Consider the following 13,172-nt stretch of genomic DNA (forward strand, 5'->3'; position numbering starts at 1 on the left):
TTAGTGCTACTGTCTAATGTCTTGGGTTCAGATCCTTAGCCTCGTCATTGTTCATGTGGAGTTTGCATGTTCTCTTCATGTTCGTGGGGGGGCTTTACTCCAGTCTGTCTTACTGCGAGGCAGCAATGCTACCACTGCGCCACCATGCAGCCCATGTGAAAATCAACTTTTGCTTAATATAGAATCCACATCAGAGTTTATTTAACATTGCCATTTTCTGCAGGGCAGCACTTTGACTCAATGCCGGTGATGCTGCCCACCAGCTCAGTTTGTCTTCTCTATCCCCAAAGATATGTATAAGACGCAGCTGGTGTTGTTACCCGCTTCACCACGACAGCAGAATAATTCTGACAGGAACAGGCCATTCAACCTAACAAGCTTAATCCAAATCACCTACTTAGTAAGTTACTCCATGTGTCTACAGTTCTCTGTATGAAGAAAAATGTTTGTGTGACATTTTGTGTCCTCATGATCTTGTAAAAGAGTTAATTTTAAAGTAACATCTGGAATCCATTGTAGTAAAGCCGATGTCACATAGTGCAACTTCTAGTCGTGGTATGTCAGATTTGCTGACTGAAGTTTTTGATTATGTTGCCATATGTGGTAGAAATTTAATCAATACAAATAATCATCCAGAAGAACCAGGCAGGAGGAAGCTTGTCATCTCTCTCTTTCATTTCCCTTTGTGAAAAGGGAGATTCCTGCAACTAACAGATTAGCAGAAGCCTTGTCACCGAACAAAAGGCGCAGTTTATTATTTATACACTTGGCTTACATAACAGCTTTGCATATCTCAGTTATAATATGAAAGAATTCAAAAAATAAGGCACCTTGATCACACAGTGTAAGGCTTCCCTGATTTGATAAACCACAAAAATCACGGGCTGTACACTTTATCTCCTTTATTCTAATTGGTTAAAATCAATTTCCATACTGAGCCCTCAAACCTTTGCAGGTTTAACTGGTAGGTTGAAAAGTATGTCACAGAGGCACACACAGCGGAGGTTTGTGTGTATGAGATTCATAGCCTGCTTGCTATCCTGAGCTGTTTGGAGCTCTGTGTGTGTGCAGCATCTGGCTTTTTCTGAAAAGACTTATGTTCTGTGCCTCATTAGTTCAGACAGGGATTTCTAGTCTACCTGCTTTTAGCACATTCTGCACAACCACAATGTTATAACACACAAAACTTGTTTTCTTCCAAACAGGCCATGTCAATTCAAGTGTCTGAAAACTGCTGCCCATCTCCTAATTACCGACTGAGTGCTAATCTTCCAGTGCTGTCCTGTTCTCCCCTTTTTCTGACAGCCAATAGTGGGCTGCCTGATGCCACCATCGCTATACAAAAGGTTAACATCTATGGCAAGTTCAGCCACAATATCTGCCCTTCTTTTTCTTTTTCCATTTAGTCGTGGTATGAAAAATATGATACATCAGAGAGATGAGCTTCTATTCTGTTTTTGAGGTCCAAAATACACATTCCCTACTCCTCGTCACTACATTCAATCCATTAAACTCGTGGATAAGCGCTCATTGGGTGTCAGTTCTCATGCTGTCAGGATCCTCAGTATTTGTTAGTTTATTATGGGACGTTTAAAGGTCCCTGTTTTGATTTGTTTGTATATTTAAAGGTGTTCTATCCCAGGGATTCTGGTGGTTACATCTTTTTTTGTCTATTGGCTTAGTTTTTTTTTCTTTTTCATAAATATTTATTTGTACTGGTTTCAACGCCATTTTTTTTAGGATGGCAACCGTGTTGCTAGTGGTGTGTCCTATTAGTTCGTGAACTGTCGATCACAGCACATGTGAATAAAAGTGCACCTCAAAATTGTTTCCATCTCCGAGTACACAGATTCCCCAAACCGTTATGGTTTTGCTTTGATTAAATACTCTTTTTTTGTTTTTTTAAGCACGTCGCAGGCACACAGAGCCTATCTGTATGACTAAAGACAAAATCAAACCTCTTTGATTTTATCTAATGAGTCATGGACTAGATGGAGTGACTCACTAAGATTATGTAGATTATGTAAGTGAAGGCTATGGAATCACTGAAAGGTAAAGCTCTTCATAATTTTAAACAGTTCAATCATGTCAATCCTTAGTCTCCATTTGCCTTAGCTAGAAAGGTTTGCCTCCTTCAATGTTTTCTTATAGCTCAGATCTTACAGTCCTCCTGGAGTCAGCTTAATTGCTCAATACACTGATAAGTAAGTTTTACTTCTTGTGATCACACCACACATGACATGTAATTAAAGACAAAAAAAATATATAAATGTTGTTTTTGCAACTGCTCAAATAATTAATATCATTCTCTATATGCAATTTTTTTGCACTGCATTTTTGACTGGTACATAAATCCATTCAAAAGAAATTTCAGGAGATCTGTGAAATGCATCATGACTATGACCTGCTATCTATTTACAGCTTGCTTAATGCCTTGTTGGTTTTATAAAATAAATAAGTAATGGCCCAAATGAGTAATTCTTTCAACATCAGAATGGAAATACAGAAGAGAATAGGCCGCTTTGTTGTTGCTAAATTATTTATGCCTTATGTACACAGTTTACTTGTACTTGCAGTCTGTTGACTGTTTTCCATGTTTTTCATACAGGGAAAAAAAGATCACATGCCAAACACTTTGTGATGACTATAGCCGTAAGGAGCTTCAGGCATCAAAAAAATTGCCAGTAATAAAACAAGGAAAAGAAGAACCATATGGCCGTAAGATGCGCCAGTCCAAATCTTTTACTGTGTAAATCTGTAAAGAGTTCCACATGTGGCTTTGCAGTGATGTAACATGGCTGCTATGGTACAAACATCTGAGAGAAACTTGTCAGTTGTTTGAAGAATTCTAAATTAAGATGGGGTCACAAATATTCTTGTATTTGAGACCAAGCTGTGAAATTAACTATTCAAGCACTGTCAGGAATAAATGATACATACTGCAGCTCCTACAGTAACCTTCCATCCTTTTCTAAAGTCTTAAATGTTCAGATGTACACCGTGTGTCCAGTTAGTACAGTCTCCATATATCTGTTAGGGTTCTTCTATGGGCATTTTAGCTTTTTTGCCACATCCCAAAGACATACAATGTTAGGTTACTTGATGACTGCATATGAGGGAATGTGAATATGTGCACGGGCAGCACCTCATTCATGGCTGATTCCTGTGTTGTGCCTGACGCTGCCTCCATGATCCCTCAACCTGAATCGGATTAAGTGGTGTTGATAGATGAATAACACATAGAAGTTTGATAGACAGGAGGGGATCATTTAGTCCATCAAGTTTATTCAGTTAGCATGCCCATGGGCATTCTCAGAATATCCTGAAACCCAAAGAAAACCCAGGAAAGCCAAAGCTGTTAAAATATTATAAAAGAAAGATAAATAAACATTGAGAATACAAAGTATACCAAAAATCAAAGCAATGAAAGACCGAAAAAACATGACTGTCTTGTTTGGGGGGTACTTCACATTCCTATCACAATGTTCAAGTGCTCTGCTTCATTTAAGTGAACGACAAAAACCTTCTCCACATTCTGAATGGTCTTGCTGCCTTTCGTGTTTCCTTCTGCCAGTTGAGCTCTTGCCAAATGCTCATCACTGAACTACCAACTCAACACTCTACTTGGGTGGGTGTGATTTTTAAGCCCAGAACCACTACTGGGTATACCCCAACAATCACTTCTGTGATCCTTTGCACTATGTAAAAAGTCCTTCTATCGGTCACAAGTATTCCTGCCACTCCATACCATAGACAGGACTAGAGGGAGTGCAGAAGGATGGTCCAGTCCAGTGACTCATGGGAGTCCAACATCCTCGAGAGGGACTCTGCTCTTCTCCCAGTGTCTAACACATTAACAGGACCTCCACTGATTATTTAAATGTTAGACTTGTGTAGTCTTGTAGTGGTCCCTCAGTGGTCCCAATTGCCTGCACATGGAGTCATTGCTGTCCTTGCTCTTGCATTGGCTAGTAATTGCCCCAGTAGCTCATCCAGATACTTTTCAAAAGTTGCCAGGGTTTCTCATTTGACTACATAGCTCAGTAATGTGTTCTGTTTTCACATGTGAAGAAGTGATTTCTGAATTCCCTGTTGTGTGTGAACCCTTTAATTTCCTCCAGTATTCTTTGGTGTGTAATTCATTATGATTTTGCAGAAAAGAAGTTTGAGAACAGCGGCTGTTTGTATTTAAACAAGCCCAAAAACCTCATCTACTGTTCTGAAAAGTATTCTCTAGTGGTGAGTTCTGTTACTGCTGTTACTATGAGTTGACTAGCCACATTCAAAATTTGAAAGTTGTCTTGCATTTGATAAGATGTAATATATTCTGCCTGAAAGTAAAGCATGGCACAGTAGCTCAGTAGTAAATGCTGGTGCCACCCAGCTCAAAATCCAACTGGTTCACTGTCTTTGTGGATTTTGCCTTTTCTCCTCCAGGGATTATGTCTCAGAAAACTTTGAAATTCCTCCCATATCCTACACATCTGCAAATTAAGTTTACTGGCAACTCTAAACCTGCCCCATATAAGTGAGTTTGAATGTCTGCCAGACTGGCATCTCATCCAGGATCCCAGGCTGGCTCCTGCTCAGCAACTGATAGTCCATCTTCTGTGGGTAGTTTCTGGACCTCCAGCAGTCCAAAGACATGCCAGTTTGGTGGTTTGGTGGTGCTAAACTGGCCCAAGTGTATATTTGTGTGTGTGTGTGTCCAGAGATTGTTCAAACTTTGTGTATTTTGCTTGTTGTGATAAGTTCCAAATTCCTCATAATTCTGCTCAGGATAAAGTGGGCTTAAAAGATTGATGAATGAATGGATGGATGTTATACTTTTCCTGCCTATAAACATAAGTTGAAATGCAAAGATGAACTTTTAGGATACCTTTATCAGAGTAGACTAACAAATCTAGTTATAGTACATACAAGAATGATTAGAAGGTGCAAGCATCAAAAGTAACAGAGAACAAGATAAAAAAAAAAAAACAAACGAGAGGGAGTAGAACTACTGCTGTATAATTATACCTGCAGCCAGACTAAAGCACAAGTCAGTATCCTAATCTCTTTATCAGGTCAATAGTGGCTACGCTGTACACTAGAAGCTAGGCAGTTGCAACATATTTAATGAAAAGGTGTGTTTACAAAAAGCACTTAAACCTGAGTAAATTGGCCGTGGTTCGAAAAGATAAAAGGGAGATCATTCCACAGCTTTGGAGCAAGAACTGGCAAGTATTGTGTAGCCTCAGCATATCTGGCAAGAAGAGGGACAGTTAGCAGACAAACAGAGACTTCTTGAAGGGACATATAGAAAGACTAAAGATTGGGGATACTGAGGAGCAGAATCATTGAGTGCACTGTAGGTCAAGACAAGAGTTTTGAACTGGAAAGTTGCAGCAACAGGAAACCTATGATGAAACCAAAGCAAAGGAGCAGTAGGAGTGAAACGAAGAACAGAGAACACAAGTCGAGCAGCTGAATTCTGGAGGAACTGGAGAGACTGAATACTGGTTGAAGGAAGCTCTGCCAGCACAGAGTTATGATAGTTCAGCTGAGAGCGAGCCAGTGTCTGAATTAGGAGTTGGGTGGCATAGTTAGTGAGGAAGGGTCTAATCCTCTAAATATTATGAAGAAAAACATTACAGGATTGAGTCATTTGATACATTATGCAATTCAGAAATGACAACATTCACTACCTTTTAGCATGAGTAAGAGTCAAAAAACTGAATTTAACCAATAATGTTAGAGTGGTGGTTTAAAATGTCCATTTCATATCTCTGATACCTTGAGAAGCATACCTGAGCTCATGAATGACCATCAGAACAACACTGTAACAACCACTGTGATGAACTGAATAAATTAATAAATAAATAAACATGGGCATAAATGTTATATGCATTTTATTAAATATAAGCTCCATATAAACAGTGTGAAAATATTTGAAAAACATATTTAATGAGCTCATTAGTGTTTAAACCATTCATAGAATGCTATAATCTACTGTACAGTCACTCTACTCTGTGTCTTTTTTATTTTACTATTTTCTAAATAGAAACACATTTAGTAACACTACAACAAGTACAGTTGTATGTAGGAATGGTGTAGTGCTTATGCTTTCTGTATGGCTCTCCGATAACTCCACCATCCTCAGGCTGCTCATAATAAGAATGGACTTATCGATTGCTACCTCAGAAAATCTGTAAAAGTAGAAGGTGGGTAAGAATAAAGGAAATTAATCATTATCATGAATATTTATTGGAAATTAAATCATTGTAAAACTTTAGCTAATGCTATATACGTTGAAGGCCTATACTTCTGAAAGCTATATAATGTAAGAATTGTAGATACATTTTATATCATGCATATAAATACATTTGAAAATCCGGCAAAACAATGGCACTGAATATTATGCTTTGAATCAAATGTGAGTTACTACAGCTCTAATGGTTACTGACATTATCCATTAAATGCTTTTTATACCAGTAAGAAACACATTATTTGCTCACAGTTAATTCAGTATGTGATTAGATATCTGAATTGGTTAGAACTGTATTGCACTGAATTGAATGAATATGTGTTAAATTCTGCGGTGGGTTGGTACCCTGCCCAGGATTGGTTCCCTGCCTTGTGCCCTGTGTTGGCTGGGATTGGCTCCAGCAGACCCCCGTGACCCTGTGTTCGGATTCAGCGGGTTGGAAAATGGATGGATGGCTGTGTTAAATTTTGTGTTTCGAGATATAGAAAGAAAGAAAGAAAGAAAGAAAGAAAGAAAGAAAGAAAGAAAGAAAGAAAGAAAGAAAGAAAGAAAGAACTTTGTTTGGGGGGATATTTGGCATGTATACATTTTTGACACACCCCTCAGTACAGCATTCTGGTGACAATTTCATCTCGGCTCACAGTTACAATCCACTGCAGATCTTTATCATTGCATAGTTAAACCTGTGCTGTTTTTTATATGAATTATTAATTATATTCAAGCGAACCTTTAAGGCATCTAAGTCTGCCAAGGCCAAGGTTGGTTTTTCTTTTTTTTTAGTTAATTGCCAACAGCAGAAAAAGTCTTCATTAAACGGCTTTTGGTTTTATTATCTGATAAATATTTAAACAACGTGCACTGGAAACCACGTGTATTTTCATCAATCCATTTCTGAAACTTCGACCAGGCGCCTTATGACCTTGTCTTGTAAAATAGTATTTCTCACACACTGCATTTGTTTTGCCTACTAGTAAAGGATTTGCAGTTCCAGCATATACTGCAATGCCATACTAATGCTTTTAAATTCTTTATAACTAAACATTACTGTATTACTATTATTATTATTTTGATTCCACTTATTCTCATGTCTTTTACAAAATAGAAACTTAAGCTTTTTTTAATAAGCATTAAATTGTTGGAGAGCCACATTCAAGATTTCATAAAATTATATTTTCTGGTTTACATTTGATTTATCTCAATGTCTCCTTTTCACATCAATTTGCTCCTTTCAATAATACACACAGTGTTAGTGTAAAGTTTCACAAAACAAAAGAAACAAGCAGGTCATTTTAGAAAGTTTTCCTTACCCCTCCCAGCCTCTCTAAGACATGTACATTCTGTTGGATGGTTAGTTTAAATTGGACTTGAATGAGCAAGTGTGGCTACGCTGAAGGGCACCGTATTCAGGACTGGCATAGCACCATGTAAACTTGGCATGGGATCAATAAATTGAAGAACAGATTCAGCAATGATGTAACCCTGTTCAGCATTTTCATTTAGCTCAATTTATTCTAATTGATTTCTTAAAAAATTAATAGCATTAAATTAAAGTGTTGTCTAAAGATGTTTCAGCATTTGCCAAATACAAATTTGCTGGCAAAACAATATACCACTTTATTACTGACAGACAACGTTCAAAAAGCATTATTATGAACTGAACTGTTAAGAATAAGTAGTATGTTCTTTATATCACCATCTCAAGAACAATAAATATACTGATCTTTTCGATACTAGTGGGGACTTAAGCAAACAACTTGCTCAAATAGTATGTATTAACATTAGATTGTATTCAAGGTCAATGTTTTTGAAACCTTCTAACCCTCTTTCTTTCTTTCTTTCTTTCTTTCTTTCTTTCTTTCTTTCTTTCTTTCTTTCTTTCTTTCTTTCTTTCTTTCTTTCTTTCTTTCTTTCTTTCTTTCTTTCTTTCTTTCTTTCTTTCTTATATACTTTCCTGCTTTAGTTATACCATTCAAATTTACCTCACCGAGTTGTTTAATATCACACTTGTAATGGAAGAAGTTTTCAAAGGAAGTTTGCCATTAATCCACTGTAAACATGGCGGCACCACAGCTTGACATTACAGTGTACTGATGCTGTCGTCTGGTTGTACTACAGGTGTTTGCAAATATTTTACAGCTATCTGCCCTGAACCTCTTTATTAATGACAGAGTATATCTTTGAATATATAAATGACACTTGAACAGCTAAGTATTTTAATATATTCTTGGTAATTGTGTTTTGTATTAACATTTTTTTCATTCTGTTAATTTGAAGATATGTTACATTTATTTTATAGATCAAGATTAGTTTATGTATTAAGAATATGGGTAGGTAATGATTCAGTTTTAATGGGGTATTGATTCTTTAAGAAAGGGTGCTGGGTTGCAAGGGTTAATGGGAACTCAGAAGTATTGTAGGTGTGTGTGTGGATTGATAAAATAAATGTTGTTTGATTTACACAACAAAGGAGTGGATAAAAGTTATTGCAGCAGCCACATGTTGTTTCACACTTACCTTTATCTTGGTGTACTCCATCTGCATTATCCATTTCAAGGTCACGGGAAAATACCTATCTAATTTCTAAAAAAAATATATACAGTATATAGTTAATGACGGGTAGCTATGACCATTACTTGGCCAGGATGCACACAGAATAGAAGAACCGGGGGAGAGGGCATTGGTGAGGCAATACCAACCACCGGGATGCTAGTGGGCAGCGCTTCTGGCTGGCTGTGGCACCATAGATTCCCACAGGTCACGCTGGAAGCTGGAGTTTGGTACAGCCCTGCTGGGTTCTGTGAGGGCCACCAGGGGGAGCAGCAGAGCCCTATAGTGCACTTCTACCACACCTGGGAGTGATTCCAGGTAATCTTGATGAGCCACCTGGAACACACCCAGGACTTGAATAAAAGGAGGCACCTCACTCCATTCGGGGAGCCAGAGTCGGGAGGAGGTGGATGAAACTTACTGGGAGAGGAGTAGAGGCAGCTGAGAAAGAGAGAGAAGAAAAGACTGTGTTTGTTGTGCTTTATTGTACTGTGCTGTGTAGTACGGAGCGAAGAGAAATTGCTGCTTCACTTGGAATAAAATGTTTGTGCTGGTCAGTATTTGTGTGTGTATTTCTGTGTGTGTAGGGCAGCTGGTACACCCCCTGGGCTTCACTATATATATATATATATATATATATATATATATATATATATATATATATATATATATATATACATACAGTACACATATACATACAGAGTTTAGGTCTATAAAGTCAGTATTATCATGTATGCAGATATATACTTTGCAATGAAGTCATCCAGATTTTGTGAAATAAAAAAAATATTGAATTGGGGAACATGAACAAGTTAGTAACTTGACGTCTCATTTATAAATCTTTGCAAAAATCATATTCTGCGTTCAAGAATATCTGGACGCACATCACAACATGCGCAGCATTATAGCACCTCTAGATGCTTTTGCCTGGCACATGTAATGACATGATTGCTGTTAACAATGAATTGTACAGGGCTTATGAAACACTGAGGGTTCAGACAGTTACTTTACTAATAATTCAGCCACCATTTACAGTACCATTACATCTGTCAAAGCTACTTTGCTACAAAACTAATGAATCACCCAAGCCACTGAGCCATGACATTTGTCAGTCTTACCTTGGCATACAGATGTCTTGTATGTTAATGGAATGTCACTGGTCACGGTTAACTCTCATTCTTATTAGGTGCACTTATTGCAATATCAGTGCAGTAAATACCTCTGATTACATTAGGAGAACTGGACACTGCTGCAGATTGCTTTTTTATGTTGGCAAAAACATGTTATGTTTTATGTTTGTACACCCACACCACATGAAAACAAGATGAGACACCTTGCTGCTTGGTTAATAATTTCTAGCACAGCGGGCATGATTGAGTGAAACTTGGCTGAGATATTCTTAACCAGTCAGGCCAGATCTTTGAGAAGAGACAAGAGATAGTTGATATAGACTGACAAATAGCCAAAAACAGTTCTTCAATTTAAATACGCAGCATGAGCCCTGTTATAAGGGGGAAAATACAGTCTATGCAACTTATTCATCACTTTTGAGGTGTAATATGTTTGCCACAGCAATGCACATTATAATAACAGCTTGGTGAATGGGAATGGTTTGAGAACTGTTCCCACTGTAAATAAACATGTGTTGTGCCAAAATTGTGCCTGGTGTCTGTCTGTATCAGGTTGGGCGTCTGGTGTGCTCCCTGCCAGCCACAAACTATATATAATATAGATATATATATATATATATATATATATGTGTGTATATTGTCACAAGAATAGACTGGAGACATGAAAAAGGTTGGGGGCAGCCACCCACGTATTATTTCTTGGCTGCAAAATTAGTTTAAAGGATGTACAGTGTGTACAGGTTTGAGTCAAAACTGATTCTCTGGCAGAAAGATGGTGGCTTTAAAGGAGAGTTGTGGAGGTGACATCATCATTGGGGCTGGAACAGGAAGTGGTGTCATAGAGGCTGGGACCGGAAGTGACATCATTGGGGCCAGGCGGAATTACCTGTAACTGGTCTGTAGAGAAGTGAGAGAAAGAGTTAGTGCACTCCGCCATCCCCTGGTCTGGCACGGAATTACTCTTATTCAAGGCCTTTACCTGCCTCCCATACGCACATGTGAGACTATATATATATATATATATATATATATATATATATATATATATATATATATTGTAATAAAAATGACCAAGAGACATTGGGAAGGTTTAGGGCAGCCACCCATATATTATTTCCCAGCTGCAAAATCTTTTAAAAAGAACAGACATGTTCACACGACTGAGTCCAAAACAGAACTGACTACTGTTTTAAGATGGCGGCTTTTAAATGCTTGCAAAGGATGTGATGTGATCAGGACTGGAACAGGAAGTGACGTAATTGGTTGCACCAGAACCTGGTGGGATTTCCTGAGAATAGTCTGCAAGGAATTGAGAGAGAGAATCAGTGCACTTCACCACCCCCTGGTCCGGCATGGAATTACATCTATTCAGGCCCTTTAGTTGTCTCCTAATCATGCGTGTGTGACAATATATATATATATATTTTTATACTAGGGGGCTTTGTCCCCTGCTCGCTTCGTTTGCCAACCCCCGTGTTTGGTTTTCCGGATACACATTTTTAAGATTTTTTTTTCTTTGAATTGTTTGTATTTCATTAATTTCACTTTTATTTCTGAACTTTTGTAAAAACAATATTTGGAATCTTTGGAGTACCAACATACTGAATCTTTTAAATTAGGTCAGAGAACAGGGTTCTCTGTTTGGAATTTCAGCACAGACAGAGTGATCTACATCATCAGCAGTTAATAATTTTTTTTGCAAAGTAATCAATAAATGCATGTGAGGTAAACCCCATTTTTGAAATTCTCTGACTTAAACTTCAAAGCCTTACAATATTTACATACTTCTGACATATCACCTGTGTCCATATATAATAATAATAATAATAATAATAATTCTTTGCATTTCGATCTCTATTCGCCTTTTTGTTATTTCTCAGAGTAATAATTTCTCTTTTTTGCGTTAATGCGATATTTACTGTCTTTGTTTTGACAGTCATTTTTTTCTGCTTTCATATTCTGTATCTTGCTCAGCATGTGTATTGCGCCTACTTTTTTTTTTTTTAAGTCTTTTGAATTCCAGTTTTCATTATCTCTAACCTGCTCTGCGTGTGTTTTGTCCCCTTTGTTTTTTAACCTCTTTATGACGTTTTACTTTGTTTTCTACTTTGTCTTTTATTTCTGACCTTGCTTTGTCCTGCTTTTTTTCAATGACACCTGGGGCCTCATGTATAACGCCGTGCGTAGAACTCACACTATAACATGGCGTAAGCACAAAAGCGGGATTGTGCGTACGCACAGAAAAATCCAGATGCTGGAATCTGTGCGCACGCAAACTTTCACGTTCTTCCACTACATAAATCCTGATCAGCGTGAAAAGTAACGCACGTGCACGCGCCTTCTGTCCAAGCCCCAACTCCTCCCAGAATTATGCCTCTTTGAATATGCAAATCAATATAAATAGCCTTCTGTGAAAAGACAATGGGAAAAGCACAGGGGGGAATATAAGAATTTCAGCGAATACCAAGTGGAGGCAAAGGAAAAAGTACTATTTGTTGGTTTAAACAGTGGTATAATCAACAAAAGAAAGTTGATCGAGTGACAGAGTGTCGGAGAAACTCGAAGGCTCAAGTTCACAAAGTTGCACAGTGCCCGAAATAAAAAAGAAATCACATATCAAAGTCGCCGTGAAAAGGCGAGTCGTAGCCCACCATCTGAGTGTCATATGAAAGCTTATTAGGTTACAGACAAAAAAAATAATCACACAGTGGGACAAAAGCACGAAATGTCAACTTTAATCTCAAAATTTCCACTTTAATCACGTAGTTTATTTTGCCATTAAAGTAGAACATCATAAACTTCATCTTAAAATCGTTTAATTTACTAGTTTCTCAAATCCCATTGTAACTAAAGTAGCACATTAAATGCTTTGTTCTGTATTTGATCTTCTATGTGCTCTATGTGTGTGAATCACTACCTGCTTCTTAAACGGGCTTTCTCTTTCTCTGACAGGACACATAATCCATTACATTCGTGATATTAAAGCTCTCTGAATAATTAAAATACTGAGATGTATACGTGATATCTTTTTCATGATGATAGGAATGAAAGCATGTTATTAAACATGGGAACACGATGGCGCAGTGCTTGTTCATGTCTCACGCAAGAGGCTTGCGGCGCCATACGTGACCTTTGATGAAATAATTTATCACAGCAGTACTGTCTCTTTCAAATGTACTAACCTCCAATTCCTGTCCTTACTTTTCTTTCTCCAAATACCCAATCGCCACACAATCAGCTATATAGAC

General features: G+C 37.7%; 1 protein-coding gene across 1 annotated transcript in view; it reads left to right on the forward strand.

Moving 5' to 3' along the window:
* wu:fb13g09 (ATP-binding cassette sub-family C member 5) overlaps positions 1-13,172 on the forward strand; it is a 141,423-nt gene that overhangs the window by 18,737 nt on the left and 109,514 nt on the right. The window lies entirely within an intron of this gene.

The sequence above is a fragment of the Erpetoichthys calabaricus genome, chromosome 12 (assembly GCF_900747795.2).
Source record: "Erpetoichthys calabaricus chromosome 12, fErpCal1.3, whole genome shotgun sequence".
Lineage (NCBI taxonomy): Eukaryota > Metazoa > Chordata > Cladistia > Polypteriformes > Polypteridae > Erpetoichthys > Erpetoichthys calabaricus.